This window comes from Lontra canadensis, unplaced genomic scaffold (assembly GCF_010015895.1).
Source record: "Lontra canadensis isolate GAN:19392208 unplaced genomic scaffold, GSC_riverotter_1.0 scaffold35, whole genome shotgun sequence".
Classification (NCBI taxonomy): domain Eukaryota; kingdom Metazoa; phylum Chordata; class Mammalia; order Carnivora; family Mustelidae; genus Lontra; species Lontra canadensis.
In genome coordinates, this window is record NW_022631029.1 from 8,801,609 (window position 1) to 8,828,008 (window position 26,400).

Sequence of the window (26,400 nt, forward strand, 5' to 3'; positions counted from 1 at the left end):
TGCGTGGGGGGAGAAGGAACCAATAAGCACACATTGCATACCACATGCCTGCTGACACGAAGACACTGCCACACTCACTATACACACCTACACACCCACACATGCATCAGAAACACCTAGCCACTGCTCCCCAAGGACTCAGGCATCCATACCGTTTTTTGCTGGTGCTGCCCCCGGGCACTTACAGAATTGTAGTGGAACCCTGGGCACCCCCAGGGGCTCCTCTGTTATTCAGGGCACAGAATATGGGGGCGGAGACAAAAGGGAAAAGGCCTGTGGGGAAAATAAATCAGCCCCTCTCTCCTCCTTGGGGACTGGGTCTGTGCACACGTGCATGTTGGGGTGTAAAGCTGACAGTTTGCTTCTGCATGTGTGAGTGTGTGTGTTATGGCTCAATACACACCCATCTGCGTGCACGGGCCTGGGTGTTGGGTGTGGGGTGGGGTAGGGCCTCTAGATGCCGCCTAGGGCTTCTGCGGGAGTCGAGGAAGTGAATTCAGTGGGCCTCTTTGTTCCAGGCTAGGGTCTTGGGTGTGTGCACGTGTGTGAGTGTGCGCATCGTATACCCCTGCCCGTGTCCGTCCAGATGACCCCAGGAGGTCTGTTCCCCAAGCTGACTCCTTCACTGAGGTCACATGCCACCACCAAATGGCCGCCACTGGGCTGTGCCATCGGGCTGTGTACGGAGGGACGCAGAGAGACGGAGAGAAGAGGTGATGAGGAGGAGATAAGGAGGTGGGAGAGGCAGCTGATGAGAGAGAGACAGGCAGGCGAGATAAGGTCGGGAGAGTGACAGCAAGACGTGGAGGAGATAAGGCCTCCAGCAGCGGATGGGTGAGGGAGGTGGGGGACGAGGCGTGCCCAAGCCCAGCCCTGCCACCCAGCCAGTGCCCAGCAGTCCAAGGGTTAAAGTACCACACAAAGCCGGCTCAGGCAGTCTCCTCCTCCTGCCGCCCCCCATCCCTCCCAGCTTCTCTTTTTTTTTTGTCCTTCTCTTAGAACAAAATAATTTGTGGTGAATTCGCTCCTTCCCACAGAGCAGTGGCGATTAGAGGGCGAGGCGTGAGGCCTGGACTCAGAGCAGGGAGGATGGGGACCCCACGTGGGCACCAGGGCCAGGCTGCTCCCTGGGCTCCCTGGGTCATGCCTCAAGGCAGAAGCCCCCAGATGGGAGGCAGTGATGGAGACAGAGGTCAAGGAGGGGCCTGATCCTGAGGTGGGGGGGCTGGGGGGGTGTCACTGAGAAATGTGGGGAGGAGGCTGGAGACCAATGTCCTCTGCTAGGGGAAACAGACTCAGAAACGAAAGGAGAAGTCAAGGCCATTTGACCCCAAGTGGCAAAGCCAGGTTCTTCATCCTCCCAGACTTCTCCTTCCCAGGTTTTAGGACTTTAAAGATTGACTGATTGACTGATTGATTTACAGAGCATGAGTGGGAGGGACAGAGGGAAAAAGAATGTCAAGATGATGCCACACACTGAGTGCAGAGCCCTGCACGGGGCTTGATCTCACGACCCTGAGATCAGGGCCTGAGATCACAACCCGAGCCAAAACCAAGAGTCGATTGCTTAACCGACTGCGCCCCTCAGATTTCAGGACTTTAAAAATATACCCTTTCCCAAGCACGGGGGACGGGGGACGTGTGGAGGCCCTGTCTGAGCCACACTGGTGGAAGCCTCGGCGGAGTGCTCCCTTGGCCCACTTGCACCAGCAGGGGGCGCAGCTGCCTGGCTTCTCAGGGCAGGGGATGAAGTTCCCACACTTGACTCCCCTGTCAAGGTCATTCCGACGTGTCCCAAACAGGGCTGTCCATAGCAGTGGCAGCCCCTGATCACCTCATCTCTGAAGCTCAGTGTCTGATTTATTAAATGAGAGACCAGCAGTCCCTGCTTTGCAGGCTGATGGAGGACTGCAAGGATCCTATGTTATTGTCACTACTGCTATTGTTGGAGATCACCAGAATTCTGCAGAAGAAATCGCGTTCCTCCCTGCCTCCACTCGCCCTGCTGGATCTGCACACTAAGGACCTGAAGCCATTGGCGCCCACTCCTGGGCAGACAACTTCTGTCTCCTGGGGTTGGCCCACCTCCAGCCTCACCCTCCTCCCAGGCCTCCCTGGGCAGCCCCTTTCCAGCCACCCTGTCCTTGTCTCCAACACCTCAGCCTGAGCCCTGGAAGTGACAACAGAGGGGCCTAGACACAGGGATGCCACTGATAACAGTATAGCCAAGGCCAGCTCTCTTCCAACTTTCCCCAAGTTCGGGGCCTGTGTGTAACGGACCCTTGGAAAATGCATATGCCCAATTCCATGTTCAAGAGCAGAGCTCTGGGACCAGCTAGACCTGGTCTGACCCTTGTATGCCTGCTTGCAGCTATGCTACCTCTTGGAGCCTGGGGCTCTATCTGCCACACTTTTTCCCTGTCCCAGGGACCCTCTAGGATCTCCCTCTTCTTGGCCCTGGTGCCAGCATTTGAGGCCTCTCCAGCCATTGACCTGGCATGCCCCTGCAGGCTTCTGGGTCCCCAGCCCATCCTGATGCCCACTACCACACTTTTGATCATGCTGTCCGTGCTTCCCTTCCATCCTTCCCTGCCTTTCTAAATCCTTCCTAGAGCAAAGGTGGTAAAATAGGCTAGGAGGTGTTTCTGGGGAGATGAGGGCTAAATCCTAGAGCTGCAGGAGCTGGTTAAGCTACCAGCCAACCCTGTCCCCCAATCCCTTCGATTCGCCTCTGAGACGAAACAGCCCTCGTTCTTTCTACCCCAACTGCCTCACCCCTCGTAACATTCCCTTGGACTTGTTCCAATTGCCCCCGCCCCCTGGGGTGGGCCATGAGCTGAGCCCCACGTCCCAATGAGACCCGAGGGATCGAGCTCAGCAGATGGCCCAGCGCTGGGAGACAGGTCATTTCTCCACTGATGCTCTCTGAGGAGGTGCTTTCTTCCTGGAGGCCCCACAGGAAGCCTGGGAGAGCCCAGGGCAGACAGCATGGCCAGGGCTGATGCCCCTAGACCCCAGACTCTAGCCCTGGTCCCTGGCCCCAGCTCGGATGTGACAGACAGGCCGATGTGCACCGGGAACGGGGCCTCGGCCACCACAGCAGGACTGCATGCCCGCTGGTGTCCTTGGCCCAGCGAGCTAACTGGAAAAACCCAACAGCTCCCACGGCAGCACGGCTTCCGGGGCCCCAACCTCCGCAGAAGCAGCTGGCCTACAGGTTGCGGTTTGACACCAGCCGTGATGGGGGAGGGGCAGCAGGGGATCCATCCCACAGACACGGTGAGTAGTAGTGGGCCAGGGCAGCGGACGAGCAGACAAGCTGGCTGGAGCCAGGTGAGCATGTAGAACAGGGAGAATGGGGGTAGTTGAGACCCCAAGGGACAATAATTCAGGAGGCAGCTTGCAGCCCCTTGTTCCTAGGGGTCCCTGGCTCCCCTCCCTTGTGCCAGTTACCAATGGCCTCCTCCCCTTGAGGGCACCTCCCCCCATCAGTTATGGAGACCTGTCCCCCATCCCTCCCCTCATCATCATCTCCCTCCCTGCCGCCCCCCCAGTACCCCCCTCCCCCTAACCCCTGGTGCTGGCCTCAACCCCAGCCTTCTCTCAGCTCTACTGATTCTTTAGTCAAGCAGTATTTCTGGCCAGCCTTTCGGCCTAGGGATGTCCGGGGCTTGTGGAGGCCCCAGAACCTCTGCTCAGCCCCCTGCATCCCTGGGTAGTTGCACATAAAGAGAGGAGGTGAACCCAGAGGGCACGTGGAGGAACGGCGACCTTGGACGGGCAGCACAGGGATCCACACGGGGGCGGATGGAGCCAACCTCGTCCCCACAGCTCCCAAGCGTCCTGACTAGGAGTGGGGTTGAGTTCTGAGATACCTGGGAACAGAGACAGCCACCACAGGAGACAACGGGCCCCGGAAAGCTGGCGGCGGCGGGGCCTAGCCCTGAGCCAGCACCCAGCCTGCCCAGGGAGAGAAGTAAGGCGTGCAGAAAGGGGAGGAAAAGGAAGGCGAGGAGAAGCGGAGCAGGGCAAAGTCAGAAGAGGGAGGATGGTGTGTTTGCTCTGGCCACCCTGGGGCAGATGTTTTCATACTTGACCTCACTGATCCTGGACAACCTGAAGAGGGACTCTTCTGATCATGCCCATTTAGTGGACAGGCCACTGAAGGCCAGAGAGCTTAAGTTCTACAGGAGAGCTCAGATTCGAATTGGATCTGTCTGCCCCAAAGCCCTTGCTTCGGGTCCCACTCTGTGCAGTCTGGTTTTCCGCACTTAGTCCCATACTTGAAGGTGAAGGGAGCACAGGGCATCAGCAGGGGCCCTGGGGGGCGGGTCAGGGTCACATGGAAGACCTGAGGACTATGGGAGGCAGGAGATCCATTCTGGAGGGGCAGAGGGGCAGACCAGCAAAATCAGCCTGATCAACTAACCAACCACCCAACCCTAGGAGTAAAAACAGGCGCGCGTGAGCCTCCTCTCCACAGCGAAGGTGAACGGGCCCTAATCTCTGGAAAATTAAATCAGAAAGAAAATGGAACGAGAAAGATTTGACACAGGCTGGGCCCTGCTTCTGGCTGTCTCCTCAAACGCTCAGGCTGAGATCGGTGTTCAGCTAGCTGACTGCCTCAGCACCCTTGCCCCCTCCCACCACCCAGGTTCCTGGGCAGGGCACAGGCAGGATTACTCCTTCCCCTGGCTTTGTGGGGGAAATCGAGGGTATTGACATAGCTGCTAATCACCCCTGAAAACCATAGGATCGAGGGAGTAGCCGGGCGCCCTGTGGTCCCCTCCCCCTGAGAGCACTCGGGATAGATGCAGGACAGGCTGTGGCTCCTGGGCTTTTCCTGAGCTCCACAGCCCAGCTCCTGATGGACAAGGGGAACTGTCCCCCAGTGGGTGCACAAAAACCCTGACCCAGCTGCTCTGGCGACATGCCAGGCCCTGGTCTCTGTGTGTGACCGACAGCTCCCTGGGGGGCCGGGGAGTAGCCCCCTCCATCACCCTAGAGCACAGCAAGGGCTCCTCCCAGGACATGGTCAGTGCACCGGTAGGGGTCGTGGGCCACACCCTGACATGTCCCCCAGCTGCTGACATTCCCCAACTGTCACGGCAGCCCTCATGTGGCCATGCCACCCTGCCACTGTCCCGCAGTGGGGGGGTCTCCCCAATTAGCCATCTATGGTGTCATGTCACAAGCAGGGTCAGGACATTGCGGTGCTGGCTGCCACATGATTAACATTCATACTGAACAGGTATTTCCTGGAATGAACTCCCGCTTACGGGAAGTCACAGACACCACCCAGGCCATGCCAACACGGCCATGAGTGGGCTCCAGTGGATAACACGAAGGCGGTGTGGGGGCAGGGAGGAGGGCTCCTGGCCTGGCTTCCAGGAGCAGGTCAGGATGTGGCCCCCCAGATCGGTGGCCCATTAATTGCTCCATTTCCTCCCCAGCCCTGGCCCCACATCCTCACATTTCCTCACGCCACATTCACGCCACAGGCTCTGTGGCCCTCTTAAGCCTGGGGCAGCAGAAATGGACCAGATCTTGTCCCAGCCCTCCCGGGACTCGCCCAGTCATCTAACAGCAGAGGGGTAGTGGCAGGGAGAGGCAGGCAGGAGACACCGGGGATGGGGCTGACCTGCTTGTGATGGGGGCGTCTGGGAAAAGATTGGGAAGGCCTTACAGGGGAGAGGCTGAAAGGCTGGGTGGGAGTCTGCTGGACTTGGGGCTGGTGGGGGGATAAGGGGAGTGGGCAGGAGGAGTGGCAGGTGTAAAGGCTGGGAGGAGGAGAAGTCAGTGGGCCCCTTAGCAGCAGGAGTACAGGGGTGTGTGGAGGGCAAAAGGGAGTCTGGCAGTCGGATTCTGAGCAGAAAGGGAGGTAGCCGCCCAGGAGGCTCAGGGGAGGGAGAGTGTGGCCTAGACCATCAGGTGAGAAGGTTCTGGTGGCTCAGTGGCCCCTCAGCCCCCCAGAGGCAGCTGCTAGAAGCTCTCGCCACCGGCAGATTTCCCTTAGAAAAACTCACAGGGGCACAGAGCCCCGCCGCCACCCCCAGCAACGCCTCCCTGTTTTTAAAGTTAAAGTTTAGTTGACTGTCATCCATTACCGCAATTAGTACATTATGTCTAATTATGCAATTAGTGTAAAAAGTGCACTTGCTGCTGAGAATGGGAAATTACGCTGCCTCGTTACGTTGTAAAATCCATGTCATAAAAAGGCTCAGTCTCTTGTTTTTCAAAAGACACAAAACCCAACACAAAACAATAAACCCAATCCTGCCAGTTGAGCTAGAGCCAGTCTGCGAGGCCCTCCCTGCACTTGCCCCCCACGCAGACCCCCACCTCTGTGAGGTCGACCGCTCACCACAAGGCAAGGCCTGAGCCTCCAAGATAGAGCGTGTGCAGGGCCCATTCCTGGGTGTGGCCCATCTTCAGCCTCTGAAACAGATGTGAATTTCTAAGCTGACTTTAAAACCACAGTAATCCTGATTATCCATCCATTATTCCAGACTTGACTTGGAGCAAGGCCTCTTCGTGTTAAGGCCTGTGTATTTCAGGTGAGAGCAGTCCTGGGGGCGGCGGGGGCGGGGGGCATGGCTCCACCCAGCTCCAAGCACAAATCCTTTCTCCAATGTTCCTGAGGGCCCGGGTCTGAGGTTCCTGATGGCACCCGTGATGACAGGGCATTTTCCAGCTTAGGGGAAACTGGAGGAACTTTCCCACACTCAAACTCCCAAGCCGTGGGAACATTGCCTGGATAGAGAGGGAGCTCCCTGTCACAGGAAGCATGCAAGCGCAGCTGTCAAGGGTGCTGAGCAGGAATTCACTCATGGTCATGTGCAGCTGCTGGTCTCTAGGCTGCTGTCATTAGACAGCAGCTTTCCCACTCCTGTGAGCCTGTGTGAAGCTTGTAGCCTGTGACTTTCTTCCCTAGGTTCTGGCTCCTTTGGTGGCCAAGCAAGTTGTCTGGGGTGGGTGGGAAGTGAGAAAGGAATCTGATAGGGTAGGGGCTTGTCTCGCTATCACAGAGATGACAGTGCCAGAAGGTCAAGTCCATGGGGCTGGGAGGGCATACTCCAGTGTCCCTGACTGCCTGTGTCAGCACTGGGCACCTGTGTATCTCAAAAGGGTGATGCAGGGCCATGGCAACTCCCTTCCAGCCAAGAATCTGCCCCGACCTCACAGAGGTGATGCACGATCCTCCCACGGCTGCCACTGCCCAGCTCAGACAAGGTGCTCCCAGAGCCGAGAAGCGGAAACCTGGAGCCCTAGCATCCTAGGGCCCACGGGGCACCAGGGCCCCTGCAACCCCACCTGCCTGCACTGGGCACCCTCAGTTCTGGGTGTGCCCAGGTGTCTGGGTGCTGTCCACACCCCAGTGGAAAGCAGCCAGGTTGTGGGGATGGAGGGTGCCTGGACCTTCCTAGAGGGACACCTGTTGCCCAAACACAAGGTGTGGGTCACTGACAGTTCTGGCCCCCAGGCCTTTGTGTACTCACGTGCTCCTGCAGAGCAGGGAAGCATGTCATGGCCCAGCCGCGTGGACACCAGAGGAGAATCTCAGGGCCCCTGTGCTCCAGACTTGGTCCCAGAGAGCCTCAGGAGCAGGGGACGGGAGACCGAGGTGAATGCAACTGCAGGCAGATCCAGAGCCCCTGCTGGCTGCCAGCCCTGAGCCGGGAGCCACCGGCTGTTGAGGCAGCTGGGAGGGAAGCTGTGCCCAGCACACCAGCCGGCACGGGGGAGTGCGAGTAAACACACCCGCGCTTCCCAACTCGTGTGGCTGGTGTGGGCGCCTGTGTTTATGGGAAACAGGTTGTTTGTGCCAGCGTCTGGGCCCCCTTGCCACCCACCCTGGCTCGGCTCTCTCCCTGTCTCCCCACAGGGTGGGCCCCACCTTCCTTCCCCCAGGACGCCTCAGCCTCTCAGCTAAGGAGAGAGCGGGGAGTGGGGAGCGGGTGACAGGCCCTCCCCTCCAGGTGGTGAGCCAGGGCTCGGCGCTTCACCAGTTGAGTCGGAACGCTCCTCAAAAGCAGGTATGGTGATCGTCCCCATTTTACAACTGAAGAAACCAAGGCTCTGTCGGCTGGAGAAACGGGCTGGAGACTAGGCTGGGGGTGGAGGAGCCCATGACACTGGGCCTCTCAGCTCCAGTCAGCAGATCCAGGTCGTAGGGTCCCAGAAGCCCCCACCCACACCCCTGCCCACAAGCCTGGTCACCACCTTGAGGAGCCCTGGCCCAGCATGGCCTTAGATGTGGACCCTGCCCTCAGAGCTGGGGGCACAGCTCCTTTCTTCCACACATGGCCTGGTCACTTGGTCTGCCATTTGGCTTCTTCAGTCCCTTTACCCCTGCGCCTGTCTGGGCCCTGTGAGGCCCTACCTTCTGCCTCTCGGGGGCGAGAGTCCTGGCAGGCCAGGGTGCAGGGCTCTGGGAGTCGGAGGGCAGGGGCGCCAGCAGACCCTTGGTGGCCCAGGGAAGACTCCTGATCATTTCATGGCTCTAGCTGTTATGGAGATCCTATCTAAGTCACTGTCCCTCAGTCCAGAGTGACAGAAACTTACCCCCATAAACACCCTCATTAGATGAGTTTGAGGCTGGCCCTAAGGCACAGAGCAAAGGACAAAGCCCACTTCCTCTGCCCACATCACCTCCATTCCATCCTCTCAGCAGGGACTGGGAAGGGTGGCGCGGGCCCACCTGATTTTTCTTTATCCGTCCCCCTCCCCGACCTATGACAAGGGCACCAGGAGGTGCTCAGCAGCTGGGTGGCTTCTTATCTCACAGATGAGGAAATCGAAGTGGCAAAGGGTCAGAATCTGTCCCAAGGGGAGCCCTTCCCGTCCCCGGAGCCCCCTCCACTTGCAGCAGAGAATGGCTAAAAAGCTGTGGCCCGAATCCTGGCTCTGCTCTTTACCAAGTGTGTGGCTTGGCATGAGCCTTCGACCTCGGCATCCACACAGCCTTGAGCTGCCTCAGCCAGGCCTTGGGGGTGTTCCCTCAACGATGAAAGGTCAAATGCAAGGTGCTGCTGGCTTCTCTTGGGGCCTCCTTCCGGGGCTGCTCCCAAGGTCCTCACAGATTTCCCTGCCCCACGCTGTCCTGCAGGGCCAGACTTTCCAGGCCTTGCAGGTTGGAAGTCTGCCCTTTGCTCCTGAGACTGGCTGCTGAAGGTGTCGCCAGATAATGACAGCACCAATCACAAGGAGAGGCCCTCAGGCCAGCTGCTTTTGTGAAAACATGAGAGTCAGGTATAGGGGAGAAAGACAGAGACAGAACTAAGGCTGGGAGGTAGCTGTGGCCTCCTGTGGTAAGGGACCGTTTGGGGGCACCTGGGTGGCTCAGTGGGTTAAAGCCTCTGCCTTCGGCTCAGGTCATGATCCCAGGGTCCTGGGATCGAGCCCAGCATCGGCTCTCTGCTCAGCACGGAGCCTGCTTCCTTTCCTCTCTCTCTCTCTGCCTGCCTCTCTGCCTGCTTGTGATCTCTGTCAAATAAACAAATAAAATCTTAAAAAAAAAAAAAGGGGGGACCGTTTGGGGGCAACGTCACCGCAGGGTCCTGCCCCATCCCTGTGCACACACTGTAGCTCCAGGTACACACGCCAGACCTCGCAGACGAGCTCACACACACACCGACCTCACCACATTCCGGCCAGTGCCCCAGAAGCTGCTCGGGACCTTGCCAGGCCTCACACTTAGGCTCATAGAGAAAGCACCACAGCCTGGATGGACCCACTGGCTGTCACGGGGTATCACCTGGGTGAAGCTCTGTGGGTTTCCATCCGTACCTCAAAAGGTGGTCTGCAGCCATCTGATACATTCTAAGCAGTGAAGCTTCCCTGGCCCCGGATGGTTGGCACTACCTGAAGGTCGTGGTCCTAAATCCTGCTGATGGACATGGCCTTGGGGAGATTCCTAACAGCAAGGGTGCTGGGTCTTGTGGCGACAAGGACATGGCTGACGGAGAGTGGCTTCTAGATTTGGTCCCTAGGAGGGTCACAGTGCCTCAAGTGTCGGGTGCTGACAAGGCAGAGGGGGCCAGAGCCGAGCGGGACCCAGACCGCTGTGAGTGTGCAAACGAGGGTACGAGGAAGCACAGCCGTGCCGGGCTATCTTACCCACATCCTGCATCAGCGACTCCCAACCCCATCTCTGTCCTTCCCCTTGTTTTTCTTTTATTTTTCTCCTACTTCCAATTTATAGGCTCTTCTCGAATTTTATGTATCTCTGTAAGTGCCCTAAAATCTTCTGTTGTGTATGTCGGAAGCAGACATAAACAAACGGTATTTGGACAATGGAGGCCCTGCACACGCTGGAGCCACACCGAGGACAGGCACATACTGGGGACGCGTGTGCACCAAGGACACGCACAAGCTGGGGACACACACCAGAGGGGACCCCTTCTCTCCCATCATTTGGACAGGGAAACTTCAGATTTTCACTACACGAGGGTTTCCCAGTGCGAGGGGGCTGGTGATCTCCACACCCCTCTGAGCTGGGAGCTCCTGAGCCAGCCTGGTCCCTCTCTGCCCCTCCCCGCATTGCACTGTGGGTTGGGAGGGCCCAGCTCCAGGCGCTCTCTCCGTGAGTGTGACTCCGTGAGTGTGAGAACCCAGCAGCCACCAGGCCCAGCGCCTGTCTTCACTGAGTCCGCATGCAGTGTTTACCGTGCAAACGAACTGTGCAAACAGGACCGGGTGCCCAGCTACACTGGCGAGCACCACGAGGGCCCTTGATCTGAATAGCCATGAACTTGGAAGTGAGAGTGCTGTGCTCGGGGGAGGCAGATGCTGTGTCTGGATTCCCACTCCAGGTGGGCCACCTCCTCGGTACCCAGCTTTGGGGGCTACTTGATGGGTTGAGGACCGTCATCATTTTATGGGGGCAGAAAACGCTGCCCACACCAGTGGGGCCTGTGCGGGCATCCATGCTGGCCATCCACTGTGTCGAACCCTCATAAGCCCTAGTTGTTGTCCCCATTTCACAGACAAGGCCACTGAGGCACAGAGTAATTGATGGAGCTGGGATTCAATGACTGCTACACAGACTAAGCACAGCCTGGGGCAGCTTCCAGACCCCTGCCCCCTCCTCCCCCCAGCTGGTCTCCATTCCATGGGAAGCTGTGACCCTCCAGAGCCCCCACCCTGCCTCCCAGGCCTCCTCCTCCAGGAAGCCTTTCTGAATGCCCCTTTAGCTATGTCCCTGGGGCCTCTTGCCCGGGGGCTACAGACATCAGTGGGGGTCAGCTAACCCAGGTGTTTGCAAACCTTACCCTGTTCTAAATGTTCCGGGAGAGCTCATCATTCAGAGGCACCTGGGTGAACCCTCACAGGAAATGCAGCCCCTTCAGGACAACAAGCCCCTAATTCATCTGCCCAGGATCATCACTCAGATTGAGGCCTGGTGCCCAGTGAATCCTCAGTGGGCCCACTGGCACCCAAAGAATGCATCAGGCCCTGAGGCCTAGCTGTCATTTGTCCAGCCGGTCTGCCCGGTGGGATTGTGGGGAGGACAAGGAAGATCCCCACTGGACCCAGGGGTGGGCATGCCCCAGAGAGGTGTGTCTACCTGCAGGAAACCATCCCGGCCTCGCCAATCTGGAAGTCTAGCACCTCAGGATCCAGGTGGGTAAACTGAGTCTAAAAGGGAGGGGGTCAGGAGCAGGGCAGGGCCAGGAAGACCCAGGCTCCAGCCGCTGGCACCTCCTTCTGTGCTAGGGAGGGTGGGGAAGACTTTCCAGAAGAGGAGTGGAAATGGATAGGCAAGAAAGAGCGTCCCCCTGGCCGGGGATGGCAGACAAAGGCAGAGCCGAATGAGTAGGCACAAGGCCTGTGAAGAAAGCTGCTGGGCAGGGGTGTCTAGTGACAGGACAGAGGCAGCTTTGTCCTCCACCCCTCCTTGGAGCCTCGGGTGGGAACTCTCTGACAACTGTGGGGTCACCTGGCAGACTGGGAGTGGGAGGCCTGGGCTTCTGTCCCCTCTGCCCTCCCTCCCCCACATTCCCCAGGCCTAGATGCCCACCAGGTCTCAGCGGTGTCGATGCTCTGGGCTCCCGTGTCCTCTGCTCAGCGACCTCCAGCAGGAGGGAGGGACGCCTGAGCTTCTAGCTCTGTCAAGGGCTCCCTGAGCAAGGAGGCGACGAGGGCAATGATACCAGCAGGACGAGAGCGGAACAAATTGCCCCAATTATGTAAGGTGGCCCTATTTCCTCCTTAGCAGGGAGAGGAGACTGGGGAAGCAATGCTCTTCATAACCCCTCCCCCACCCACGCCACTGGGCCTGCTGGGAGACCCCTCACAGAGGCCCACTCACAGGTTCCCTCTCCCCCAAGCAAGGTCTGTAGGCCCAGGTCACCAGGGGTGCTGGGGAAGGATCTTGGGGAAGGACTTCCACAGCCCCTTTCCTGGGGCATGCAGGACAGAATGGGGGCAAGAGGCCCGGGCCTGTCCTGTTCAGTACCTCTGAGTGTACCCTAACCCCTCTGCTTTTCTTGCGTGTACACTGGGGTAGGTAGCCCATGCCCCAGGCTTCACTCCTCTGGCCCCCAGGGAGCCCTAGGGAAATCTGAGCCTTTCCAGAATCCAACTACAGTCCCTACCCTGCCATACCTTCACTGGGACGTGCTCAGGTCTAAGCCAGAAGCCCGTTCCTCCAGGCTCCAGAACCAGGCTAAGATGCCAGATAACCACATCCACAGCAGGGCCTCCGGAATGCCCTTGCCCTGTCCACTCTGTCCCCCAGGGCCTGGACACCTCCATCTTGGGAGAGTACCCTGGGGAGCCCTGAAGAGGCCCCAGGACAAGGCCCTAAGGTAGTGCCCTGCTTCTCAGCCCCACCTTGGCACAGATAGTCTCTGCACGGGACCCTCTTCCAGCCAGGAACTGGGTGTGCTCTGCCTGGGAAGGCTGGCCAGCCAAGGTGGCTGGGGAAGCCCTCCTACACAGCCCCATGCTTTGCTGGGCTGCCAACGTGCCACGAGGCCCCGGCTCTCAGGCTCTTTGAGTTTACCGTGCTAGCCAGTTAGGGCTGCTGAACTGTAAATTTATCTCCTGCCATAAATGCAGGTGATGCAGGAGCCCGTGTATGTGCCTGAGTGTGCGTCTGTGCACGTATGCTGGGAGGCATTGTGTGTTCGTGTACAGCAGAGGATGGGTACACCAAAGTGGGGTGGTATTCCTGGGAGTGTGCAATGCACGCCTAAGCACGTGTTCCAGGGTGTGTGTGGGTTCCTGGGTACGTGTGTGTCCAGGAGCACGTATCCCAGCGTGCACTCCTCCAGGCTCACTATGAATGAGGCAGGTGCATCCTTCTGAGGGCGGCCCAGAGTCCCCTGTCCCTCTGCTCAAGCACAGCACACAGTAGGCCTTGGGGAACATCTGTGTGCACACTGTGCATATGACGGACCCGGGGAGTCCTTGAGCAGTCCTTCGTCTCCCTGCCTGTCATCTCAGAGGGACTAGAGCCCAGCCCCGGTTACATATGCACACTGGGCTGGTGCCTCCTTCCAGCCACTGATCCCACAGACATGGAAGACCCCTGCACGCCCTCCAGAGGCTGCAGCAGACAGAGCCCCAGGGCGCAAATTCCTTCCCCTGCGAGACAGGAACCGCAGGACGAGGTGATCCTTCCTGCCCACCCCCACTCCCAGACAAGAGGATCTAGAAACACAACGAAAACAATTGATCTCCTTGCTGATAGTGGGTAAGAAAAATTACCTTTCTCTAAACGCTAAAAATAAAGCCCAGTTTCCTAAAAGCAGGGCTCTCCCCAGACTGTGGCTTTAGTGAGGTTTCGTTGTTAATTCCAAATGTGGATTTGCTGGAGAAGCCGGGTGCTAACCCTTGGCTGCCTCACTGAGGGGCTCAGCCATGGGGCAAGATGGTGCCCCGCCCCCACCCCCACGAAGGAGCTAAGCTGGATCTCGCCATGTAGTGAGCCCAGATGTTGCTATCCCAGGCAGGCAGGAAGAGGGCAGCAGAAACGGGGTCCATATGCTGCCTGTGCCCGGCTAATGGGCTGACAAATTAGGAGGTTTCCCCTCTAGGAGGTGATGAATGAGCAGTTGCCCAGGAGAGCTGGGGGATGGGCCACCTCACCCACAGTACTCCTTGGGCTCAGCCCTGAATTGGCATCTAGGGGGTGCCCAGGCCAGGACCAAGACTCTTGAAGGGTGAGGCTTGGTGGCTGAGGAAGGGGGGGGGGTGAATGTGGGTATGAGTGGGGGAAGGTAGAGAGGGCATAAGAAGGTAACCCCAGCCTTGAAGAATGTCCCCAAATGGGCCCACACCAGGGAGGCCTGAATTCCCCAGGCTGCTGTCATGCCCGTGAAGGGCACCATTGAAGGGGGTTAAAGTGCCGCTAACCCTTTTCAGCCTCCTCTTTAAGACCATTGTCACCGCATACAACGGCCCCGAGCGCCTTGATGAGAAGGAGGCCCCCGAGCGCCTTGATGAGAAGGAGGCGAGAGAGGCGGCTGGTCCATGGGCAGCACTGCTGTGTGCAAGCCTGTGCCCTGAGAACTGATCGGGATATGGAGGCACCACGGAGCAGGGCTGCGTCTCCCACAGAACTGTAGGAGGGCAGGCTCCTGGCCGGTGGAGATGTGCAGGCAGAGGTGAGGAGCCCTGTGGGAGGGGTCCAGGGCACCCGAGTCAAAAGCCAAGTGCGGCCTCCAAAGTTAGCGCACCCCACCCTGGAGGGCGTCAGTCTCAGTCCTCTCTGGGGGCAGAGGTAGAGGATCAAATGATCTTATTTGTCCTTTCTGACCTGGGAGCCCAATATCCTTGAGTTGCTCCCCAAATCATTATATGCTCCCCCTCCTACATGTGCTCAGGACATCTAAAATGGGCCAGGATTTCTGCATTCTTTTGACAAAGGCAGGCCTGGCTCCCTTGGAAAGCTGTCCAGCCAGGAAAGGCAGCCCCTGACCCAGGTCTTCTGTAGGCTCCCTGTCCAAACCACCCCCCAGCTCCAGCCCGCCCCCACCCCGTGTAAACAGAACCCGCCCGCTCTCTCCCAGGGGCTGCTAATTCCTCGCCAGAACTGCTCGGACGTGAAATTGGAGTGAGACAATGTGTGTTTAAGGAAATGAATCTCGCATCTTAAGAGGCTCGGGGAGCCCACCCTGCACCCCCATCACCCTGCCCGCCCACCCAGAGCCAGGCAAGGAGCACTTGGCATCAGGGAAGAGAAAGGCGGAGGTGACATTCAGTGCCAAATTAGCAGCCGCCGCAGCCAAATATTGTACTTGCCTCCAATCTTCTTTTATTTTTCAAAAGAAAAGGCTTTTACAAAGTGAAGGAGGCTGTTGGAACACCAAGGCTGACGATAGTTTTAAAAGGCATGCCCGCCACACGCATGCCCATCGTAGAGCCTCCCCTCCTCCCTGCTCGCCGTCTCCTCCCAGCTCACCGTCTCCTCCCAGCTCACCGTCTCCACCCTGCCTGCAGCCGCACCCCCAGGGCCCCTGGACCCACGGTCAGGCCCCCCGGGGCCTGCCTCCCAGGCTGACATCATAGGTGTTCTTGGCCAACACGATCCAGAGGCTCTGACCCTGTGCTGCTCCTGGACATGGGACCGCCTCTGAGCCACCTCCCCTGTGCATGGAGCCCTTGCCACTGAGGGGTCATTTGTGGCATGTCGAGAACCACCTGGACTACAGAAGCCTCCACAGAAGTGACCAGCCCATGGCCTCTGCAAGGACTCCTTGTCCACTTCCTAACGGTCCTCAGTGCCTGTGCTCGCCCCCATCATTACTAGCCCCTTCTACTAAGAGCTAGATGCTGCACGGCCCCCACTCATCTGGGGGTCCAGCCCTTGGAACCCAGCCTGCGACCGTGGGCCACTAATTTATTAATCTACAGAGCTGAGGAGACACCCTCTGCTTGCTCCTCCAGAGGAAACACTGTTTTCACCCCTGACCCCTTGACCAAATGCTGGGTCATCTCACTCATCACCAGTAGCCAAAAAAGACAAGCTTTTATTAACCATGCAGACTTAGCCCACATTTCTGATTTCTTTAAACCGGGGCTGCCCCACACCTTGATTTCCTTGTAGAGGGAGAGGATGGGGAGCCTGTTAGCTCAGTGGTTGGAGGTCCCTAAGTCTGGAACCCCCACCTGCCTCTGCCTCACATATGTGTAGCCTCGGGCTCTTCCCAGTCTGAGTGCCCCCAGGTCCCACTTAGTAGTCCTGGAAGGTGGGGGCTTGGCCACGCCCCATTTTACAGTTGGGACCCTGGGCTTAGGGAGCTCTTGGGACTTGCCCAAGGTCTCAGCTGGTGAGAGGCACAAGGAGAACCTGGATCTGAGTTGGGTGGCACCACACCATGGTTGCTGTGGTGTGCTGCCCAGACGCCCCCGCACCCGCCTTCAGGACAAGCCCTCGTTCCCCCAGCTGTAAGCTGCTGCCTGTTCTCCACAGAGTCCCAGCCTGGGCTGTGGCCCGAGAGCAGGGAGCTGCCTCAGCCGTGCTCGGTGGACACACAGGTCAGGCAGAGCAGCACGAAGGGCTGACCCCAGCTGGGGACAACTCCAAGGGGTGAGGCCGGCTCCAGTGCTCTCTGCAGAACTGGCGGAGGCTTTGGTTATGACTGCATCACAGCCACACTTCCGCTGCCCAGTCTGGCTTCCTTTCCCCCTCCCAGGTGTGGTCCCCAGGAAACACCTGCACTCCAGCCTCTGTTTCCAAGTCTGATTCTAGGGAACTGACCCCACCACAGCTAGTGCACGGAGTGGTGCCCGAAAGTCAACTTTATTATTTTTTAAAAAGATTTTATTTATTCATTTGACAGTGAGAGAGAAAGAGCACAAACAAGGAGAGCTGGAAGCAGAGGGAGAGGGAGAAGCAGGCTCTCCGATGAATAGGGAGCCCGATGTGGGGAGACCCCGGCATCATGAACCCAGCTGAAGGCAGACACTGAACTGACTGAGCCACCCAGGTGGCCCCCTGAAAGCCAGCTTTAAAGTGGGCACTGTCTTTGGCCGAGGGCCTCACCGTGGTGGTAGGTGGACCCCATGATACGGTGCAATTGATCAAATGTTCACCCACCGTGAACTGACATGGGATAACTGGGGATGGGTGCAATATTTCAGGTGTCCTCAAGTTTCAGGAAAATGTAATTATAAGGACTATGGAATGGGATGGCTGTTGCTGAAGGCTATCAATGCTTTGGACAGAGACAATGAAAGGCTGAGCGTGATTAATCATGAATTTAAGGTGAAGTGTGAAAGTCAGAAGCCCCCTTGGCAGGATATAAAAAGACTCTCATCTCCCGAAGCCAGAGGCAGAAAAAGCTGAGGGCCAGGCACAGGACTTAATTAGAAGAGTGGCAAAGATCCAGAGGGAGTTATAGTCTCAATCCTAGCAGGTTGGTTACCCAAGGTCAGGACCCTGATTGGGAAGAAGCGGGTCCCTGAGTTGTGGGATGGGGACATCTGGGTCACCGCACTCAAGATCTTTAAACCCCAGACTCCCATAAACTATCTGAGCCAATAGCAATGGCCATTCCACCTGTGAAGTGCTAGGACCCCCCTGCCCCCCCGCCCCTGGACTTGCTTGAAGATGATTAGGAGGTCTCTGTGTTACAAAGCAACACATTGCCCTCAGGATCGGTACTCCTCCTTCCCAGGCACCAGACCAAACACCAGAGTCAAGTCACAACATAACCGATCCAGGAAGTGCTGGGCCTGCTATGGGAGAAGAAAGGACTGTATGTGAAGGTGCTCTAGAACCTAGCTGACAGTTGGGACCGGATATTGAGGTTGCCAGGTCAAGGATGGCAGAAGACAGGCTGGGTGTGGGAGAGGACATTGACGTGGGAGCTCTCTCCCATGACACTAGCAAGGATCCTAGGAGATGTGGGAAGCCTGGCCGAGGAAATGGCCTACACCAAGAGAAGTAGAAATGCCAGAATTCCCATCAAAAACACTTGACAAAGGGATCCAAGGCTCAGACAAGTGGACATACCACAGTGGTTCTACTACAAAAGGCTAGAAAACCTACTATGCCCATGTTCCATGGGAAAGCTGTTTGCCAACTGAGAAGGACATAGTCAGAGAGAGGAACTCAGGGGGGCTGTCCTCTTCTCCATCTCATATACGGGGTGACACGGAAGGATCTCAGCTCCGAGGGAAGCCCAGAGTGAGAAAGGGCTCTGTGGCAGGTTTAGTGTGAGGTGAACATGGCCCTGCAGCTTAGGCCATGTGACCTAGTGGTCTGATGATACTAGAAGTATCTGTTTGGGGAGAAGATGCTGTGTGGGGTTCATGGCAGATTTTACTTTTTAAAAAAGATTTTATTTATTTATTTGAGAGAGAGAGATCAAAAGAGCGAGCGAGAAAGAGCAAGACAGCACAAGCAGGAGGAGCGGCAGAGGGAGAGGGAGAAGGCAGACTCCCTGCTGAGCAGGGAGACACACTCGGGACTCAGTCCCAAGATCCTGGGATCATGACCTGAGCCAAAGGCAGACGCTTAACCGACTGAGACATGCAGGCGCTCCATATGGCAGATTCTAATAGGAGAATCACAATAGAGTTGTAGGGTCCTGACCATTTTCAACCAAACAATGTACCATTCTGAGAGCAGCTCCTGGATAATGTTACTGGGTCCTGGTAGAAACTGCACATGGTACCTGATTAAATGACCAAAGCATATTAAATCATCTGGCTTCTATCACACCCATGAAGTCGTGAGGTCTTTTAAGTCCAAGAGCAACCCACCTAAGAAGGAAGAGATGTACATTTGGTCAAGTATGAGCCCGGTCATACTTCAATTGCAGGATCCAACCACAAGCATGTGGTCTGGATCCCGTTCATTCACTACGGTAGTGTGAATGCACCTGTCTCACTGAGACAGCATGGAGGCTGGGGCAGTGGTGTGCCCCATGATCAGTGGACGGGGGAGGAAGAAGATTGAGGTTATTCTCAGATGGGTCAGCTTGGTATGCTGATATGAGCTAAAAATAGACAGCAGCTATATTATGCCCCACTCAGCGATGGCCCAAAAGATGGTGTGAAGGAGAAATCCTCCCACAGAGCAAAAATGGCAGGATACCTGGTCATCCACCTTGTATAAAAGGTAAAGAATAGTAAGAATATGTCCAGATTCACAGAAAGTGACAATCGTCTTGACTGAGTGTCAAGATGAAGGAAGTCTGGAAGATCAGGGACAAGAAAGCCTGGTCAAGAGGCACGCGGATGGACCTATGGGCACGGACCCGAGATCTGAAGATCTGTGTGTGTCGGTGACCACCTGTGATGGGCGTCTCACTTAGCACACTGTTCTCAAGGTCTGTCCGCATTATAGGGTGTATCAGAACTGTATTCCTTTTTACTGCTCAGTAACATTCCATTACATGGTAATATACCACACATTTTGTTTATTCATGCATCTGGTTGTTCCCATTTTTTTTTTTGAAGATTTTATTTATTTATTTATTTGTCAGAAAGAGTGAGCACAGGCAGACAGAGTGGCAGACAGAGGCAGAGGGAGAAGCAGGCTCCCCGCCGAGCAAGGAGCCCAATGTGGGACTCGATCCCAGGATGCTGGGATCATGACCCGAGCCGAAGGCAGCTGCCCAACCAACTGAGCCACCCAGGCATCCCGGGTTGTTCCGATTTTTAAACAATCTTCCAAATCATGTTGCTACGAACATTGGCGCACAGGTTCTGTATGGACATGTCTACAGTTCTCTTGCATGGAATGTTCTTTGAGGCACAGAAAAGCCACCGGGTTGGAGATGATGTCTAGCCAGAAAGAGGTGGTACTCACCCGCAGCCTAGGAGCATTCTAAGCGCCACGTCCCTAATAGGCAAGAACACACAGGTTCAGGGACCAAGAGGTTGAAGTTGGAGTGGTTTCACTCCCCTCACTCACTCACTTGGAATTTTGGCTTCCAATCACTTTGATTTTTAAGCTCTGTGAATCTACAAATCCTGGTTCCTGGAGAGGGAACGTTATCACCAGGAACACAGTGAGAGTCTCACTGTAAGTTTCATCTGCTGGCTGGTCGCTTCAGACTCCTGAAGCCAGGAGAGCAGCAGCCACGGAAAAGGTAATTGATTCGCATTATCAGGAGATCCGGGGCTAGGGAAATACACGTCGGACACCCAGGCGACCCACTGGGACGTCTCTTTGTACTACTAGATGTCTAAGTGTTAACAAAGGATCAACAAGGGCACCAGCCATGGCCTTTGAGGGGCAGAGTGGGCAGGGCTCAAAGCCGTCTTGGATGAGGGTCTGGGTCAGGGTGAGGGGAATCTAGGGTGGGTGGGGAGGGAGGGAGCGAGGGACAGCAAGTGTACCAACTCTGGCTTTTATGTTGGAGGAAATAGCTCATCACTGTCCTTTGTCTTGCAAGTTTCCCAGTAAAGGGACCAGCCAGAATTCTGGAGCAACTGAGTTCCCACGTGGGGAAAACTTACTCTCCGAAGCAAGGGGTCCAAGTGACTCAAGAGGCGGGCTCTTCTAGATACTGCTGCGATTCCCTCTCAGAATCAGCTCTCATTCCCCACTGGCCAGGGTCTGAGGACCCGCAGCGGAGTCTATGTGGGACTCTCCCCTGCTGGAAGGGAGCCACCTCACCCATGGTCACGCCCCCTCTCCAGCAGCAGCCTGCATCCAGTGATGGGGCTGTGCAGAATACAAAGGCTAGGACCCCAGCCTCAATTTAGGACATCTCCAAAGAGCCATCCTGGACCCAGAGCTCCCCCATGGGGCAGGCTGAGACCACCATTCAATTGCCTGTGGTCGGCTTCTCTCCCTGCCCAGTCCTGTTCCATACGCCCCCTTACAAGTATGGTTTTTCAGAGCATCCCCTCCCCTCAAATTAATCTTCTGTTTGCAAACTACAGTGGCTCAGAGCCTGTTTCCCAGGAACATGACCTAAGACACAGGACCGAAGCTGTCTGTCCCTGTCAAGCCCCAGGCCAGCCTGCAGAGGCTCAAGAACGGCCTGTCATAGCAGCTGCTGGACTCCAGCCCCCCAGGCCTGACTTCACACCCGCAACCCCATGTTCAGGCCCCACCCCCTCCAGGAGGTATGATTATGAGGCCCTTTTATAGGTGGAGAAACCAAAGCTCTAGAGGGGAACTAGCTTGTCCAAGGTCATAGAGCTAGAAAGGGGCAAATCAGAGTTCGAGCTCCAGTCTGTCTGAATCTCCTTGCCCACCAGCCCCATGACCTCCATTACTCCTGCCGTAGCAAGAGACAGGGGCAGGCAACAGGCTCGGGGAGCTTGCAGGAGATAGCTCATCTTGGCCTGGAGAGATGGAAAGGTGCTCCAAGGAGGAGATCTGAGGTTCAGGCTGGTAGATCTGCAAGGAAAGGTGCTTCAGGAAGAGGGAACAGTGAGGGCAAAGGCTGGGCAATGGGCCTAATGGGGGGTGCGGAGCTTTGGTTTGGGGTGATGAGTCAGGGAAGGGAGGTGTGATCTGTGTGAAGGTCGAGGTGGACACAGATCAGGCTCAGGTCCTGCCTATGTTTTACCCTGCCTCCGCTCCCTGGGTCCCATCTCCCCCCAGGTTCCGGTGCCTGCTCTGAATGGCCAATGAGGCCATCTGATTGGCTCATCAAGGGCAAATAATAGCTTTTGCTGAATTCAGCTGCAGCCAATCAGAGGCAATCAAGCACACAAGAGGCCTGATGGGCCACACAGGCGGGTGCACCCACAGGCACCAGAGCTGGCCCCTCAGTCAGGTTCTGGAAGCCTCCCTCCCTCCCCCACGTTGTGTGGGAGAACTGGAGCGGAGGTCGGGGGAACCAGGGGTTCTCAGGAGGAAAAGGGGAAGGGACCCAGCTGGGCTCCACGGCATTTACTTGGCACCTGCTGTGTACCCCGAGCTCTGGAGAAACTGTGCCCTGATAAGGAGGACTCAGGCAGAGGACACACTCACCCCAGCACGCACTCTGGAGAGCAGGCCCAGTTCACAGGCCCCAGGAGGGGGCCTCTTTGGGAGAAGCTTTCCTGAACCCCACAAAAGCCTCCCGGCATCTGTCCCTCGGCCGCCCCCAGCCTGCCCTCCCAGGTGTCTCTGGGCTGAGTTCTTGTCTCTTCCCTGAGGAGAGTGGAGCCACCAATCAGACCCCAGGAAAGCAATTTTTCAATCTCCAACTGCAAACACTAATACTGCTGAAGCTAATTTTATAGATTTCCACTTCGAGGCCTCGCCTTTGTCCCAGAATCCCTCAGCCCGGGAGATTAGTAGTTTAGAGACTGGAAAAAATAAGGTATTTTAAAATTCAGCATAAAACCCTCTCTTAGATTCAGTGAGCTTTAAAAAAAATTTTTTTTTGATTGGAAAAAAGGCTGTTAGTGAAGGAGGAGCCGGGTCTGGTCCTGGCCCCACCAGGCTGCTGTTCCAGCCCCGGATGCTTATGGCCTCAACAACACAGCTGGGACCCGCAGCCCAGGGTAGGGCAGAGCCGGGGGAAGAGTCGGGCCCCATCCTGTGTGCTGGGAAGCCATGGGCCCTGTGCTCAACCCTCTGGGATGTGTGTACCCCTTTGAAGCTACCCAGGATTTCCCTGATCCCAACCTCAAAGCCTGACGAGCTACAGAGAAGGTTTAAGCCCCTGGGATCGAACAGGCCACAGGCATAATGCCCACTTTGCTGGTGAGGTGATTCCACTCCACAGTGGACTCTCTCTGGGCCTCGGTTTCTCTATCAAACTGATGGCCAAAGTCCCTGGCCATGGAGCCCCCCCCAGAGCCAGGCAGCCCGGCACAACCAACCCACCGTACACGTGCACCCCGGCCACACGCTCACTCAGACCCTTGCCCAGGGCCCCGGCGATGGAGCACGGGACGTGTTTGGTGGAGCTCAGTCTGCGAGCACCTCTCTGTTGCCTTTCTCACGGATGAACAGTGTAATCACTTTGGCTCTCTGGGGGCCACAGGCTCAGAAACATCCTAATGAAAAATAAATGTATTTACAGGGAGACGTCAAAGCCGCCAGGACGAGTCAAAGTAATATGCCTGCGACCAGCACGCGGACTTTTATTTCTTCCCCCTCCACGCTCCAGAGCTGCTCCTGCGGCGTGCAGAGATAAATATTTTAAATAGCGACACTTTGGCGATGCACGGTTATGCAAGACAAGGAATAATTAGAAAATAAATTACTTTTTTTAAACACAGCGTTACAAACATCGGGCGCATCAGATTACTCCCTCCCCGCAGTCCAGGGCCACAAAGCTCCAACGACTAGCCCAGCAAGGACCTCGGGGAGCCACCGCATGCCCGCATGTCCCTAGCACCCCCAGACGGTGACGTCCCCTCCCGCCTGCTTGGGGAGGCTCCCAGAATCAAACTGAAGACCACACTTGGCAGCTTCTAGAAAATCTCAGCGATGGAAAGGCTTCCTCCGGCGTCTCACCAGCAGTGGCGCAGACTAAAAATAGTTTAATCTCCTTGAAAGCAAAAGGAGCAATCAGCAAAACAGACACTCGGGCCTGCATGCTCCCCCCGCCAATCCTCACCACGCTCTGCCCCCATCCATCCGGGCCTGTCCCCACTGCCAAGCAGCAGCCACTTCTGACTGACCCCTGGGTCATCTCTGGCCCCTCATACAAGGCTCCTAGTGCCTGCAGCCCCAGACCAAGTTACACGTATGGTATGTGTCCTTTAAACCTTGTGACACCCCAGGAGGCAGGATGGGGAGTGTTATTTCTGCTTTACAGATGAGGAAACTGAGGCACAGAGAGGTGGACTTTTCTTGTCCAAGGCTAGAAATGATGGAGAAGAACAGCCAGCTCTCGCCACTAAGCCGCGGCCGGATACTAACAGAGGAGGGGTTTGGCCTGTGCAGAAAGGAGGCTGGTGGGTTTTAATTAGCACCAAACCTGAGTCTCCAGAGATAGTTCCTGAGAAACAAAAGCTGTCCAGGGCAAGAAGGGACAAAGGCTGGTGGGGTGGGGAAGGGGAGAGTCTCACACCTTCAGGGGGCACACGTCTGTCCGAATTGGTCTGCCACACAGATGTGTCTTGCCTACTGTGGCTGGAATGACATTGTAATTTCCCCCATTTTTACCCACTGGGCTAGGATGGGGTCTGCACACCTGTGTTCTGGCCCCAGCTCTGCCACCATCTTTGCTGTGTGGCTGAGAGCCTGTCCCTGTCCTCTCTGGACCCTCGATTTCCTCAGGGATGGGCCAAGAGGATCTGAGGGGACTGAGAACCTGCCAGGAACTCGGTTGCCCTCCGGGTATGTCCAGCGCAGTCTCAGCCCCTCCTTACTCAGCCCTACCTTTCCACCTTTGTCCACTTGTCCTTCCTCCTTACCCACCTGCCCCAAACCAGGAGCATGGACTGTCCTGTCCCCGATCTGAGAAAACTCAAAAACAGGGAAAAGAGGGAGGGGAAGGTCAAGTGCCCAGGGCCACCCTGTAGAGGTCAGAAGAGGCACAGCCAAGGCCAGGACCTGGTCCCTGACCCAGTCCCATACCCTTCACAATGCTCTTCATGAGCTCCCCAAGAATGCTGCAGCCTCCTTAGAGTCCAGAAGTGCCTTCTGTCCCCTCCTCACTCCTTTGGAGAATGAAGCAGGACACAAAGCAGTACGGTCAGGCTCTGGCGGGTGGTCCAGCTTGCCCAGTCTCCCGAAATGCCATCAGGGAAGTTGGAACTGAGACCTCCTTTCATAAGAATATCTTTCCTGGTAACCAGCAGCTGCAAAAAATTACTCCATAACCTTGCTCTGAGCTTTTCAAAAATAGCCTGTAGGCCTGCTTTTGGAAGGCGCTGGCTGCACTGCCCAGCCCTATCTGTAGGGCTGAGGAAGGTGGCAGCTTCATCTCCCCTCTGCCCTTGGGACCCTCTGCATTGGCTCTTCAGTCCATCCCTCGGCCCCCTGGTACACTGGCCACCTGTGCCCTCACAGCCAGTCCTTGCCTCCTGCTCCAGCTGTTGGCCTGGGTCTAGTCTCTCTCTTACCTCCATCCCAGTCCGGCCTTTGCCTCTCCCTCTCTAGCTTTGTTCCCTCATCCAGCTCTTGCCACCGCAGTTCCACATCCCTCTGCTGCTGCCTCAGTGTCCATGGGGCTTGGGTCTATCACCCGCAGCAACTCCACATCTTTCATTACTTCTGCATGACTCCGAGAGCAGAGGCAATCCTCTCACTTTTACAGATGAGGAAACTGAGGCTCAGGTCACCTGATCATGAGGGGCTTCATTGCATCTAATCACCCTCGAGGGGCAGGGCCCTACACAGCCAGCCTCGGGAGAAGCTCGATTTTAACAGGTACAAGTTGAAGAAGACACTACAGGCAGACAGAGCCAAGTAGGGCAAGGGGATGGCCCCGGGGAGGCCTGGAGGCGTGAGGCTGAGCTCAAGGGAAGACTCACTCACTCAGAACAGCTGGAGTCTTTGGGAGCTGAGCCCTCAGTCACCAGCCAGGCTCAGGGAAATGCCCTGCCCTGGTCACAGGAGCCTTCGGTCACCCTACCTGAGCCCAGACAGTGCTGGAGGTGAGGGGGGGACACCCCCCCCAGGGAACAGCGGCCATGCTGTCCATCAAGGCAGAACTTCATCCACAAAGCTCTTTCCTGCCGCTGGCTGTGTAAGCCAGGCCAGCTGGTGCATCCAACTGCTCCGAGGGGGCACCTGATCATAGGGAGAGAACCGGGCTGCTCAGGTTCCGTGTTGAGCCCCCTGCCTTTCTGTCTTCTTAAATCCCCTCCTCTGTTCCCTGATGTTAACTCCTAGCCTAGACGTTCTCCCAGGCACAGGGCAGCAGTTCTCAAACTGTGTTCTCTGGAGCCCTGAGCAGGAAGCAGGGCTCACGTGGAGAGTCACGGGTAGTGAGATGGAGGTCAGGAGGCCCTGCCTGCCTGCTGCCTCCACCACCCAGAGAACCTCCTGCTTATCCATTCACTGGCCAGGGCCTGGCATGGATTTCACTGAGTAAACGGTAAGGGTTCAGCTGCTACAGGAGCATGGCGGGGGTGGTGCCTAGTGGACTGATCTTCTCATCTTTCTCAAAGCTCCCCGAAACCATAGGAGAGGGTTCTTCAAAATGGCAAAAACCCATGAGTCAAAGAAAACATAGAGGAGGTGCCAAAAACAACATCTGGAAGCTGAAGGCAGACGGACCATGGTGAAGGACTCAGCCAGCCCTGCGAGGCTCACTTGTGCCCACAGTAGGTTCATGTGGTAAGAGTAAGCCCTGGAACCCCAAATGGAAGGCTAAAAGAAACTTCCCTGGGAAACTGCAGCCCGGAAGGGCCATTAGCCAGATTACCCACAATGAAACCAAAGCCCGTGAACCCTGTCCCCCCACCACAGCCCCCTGTGCCTGGAGCTCTCATGTCCACACTCAGAGCCCCACTCTCTGGTGCTTTGGTGAGAGTTAGAGGGTGTGAACCCCACTTCTCGGTTCCTATCACAGAACCTCTGGTCTGCTT

At 56.6% G+C, this 26,400-nt stretch overlaps 1 protein-coding gene across 8 annotated transcripts in view; it reads right to left on the reverse strand.

Annotated features, from left to right (window-relative positions):
- Positions 1–26,400, reverse strand: part of CACNA2D2 (calcium voltage-gated channel auxiliary subunit alpha2delta 2) — a 138,915-nt gene that overhangs the window by 69,544 nt on the left and 42,971 nt on the right. The window lies entirely within an intron of this gene.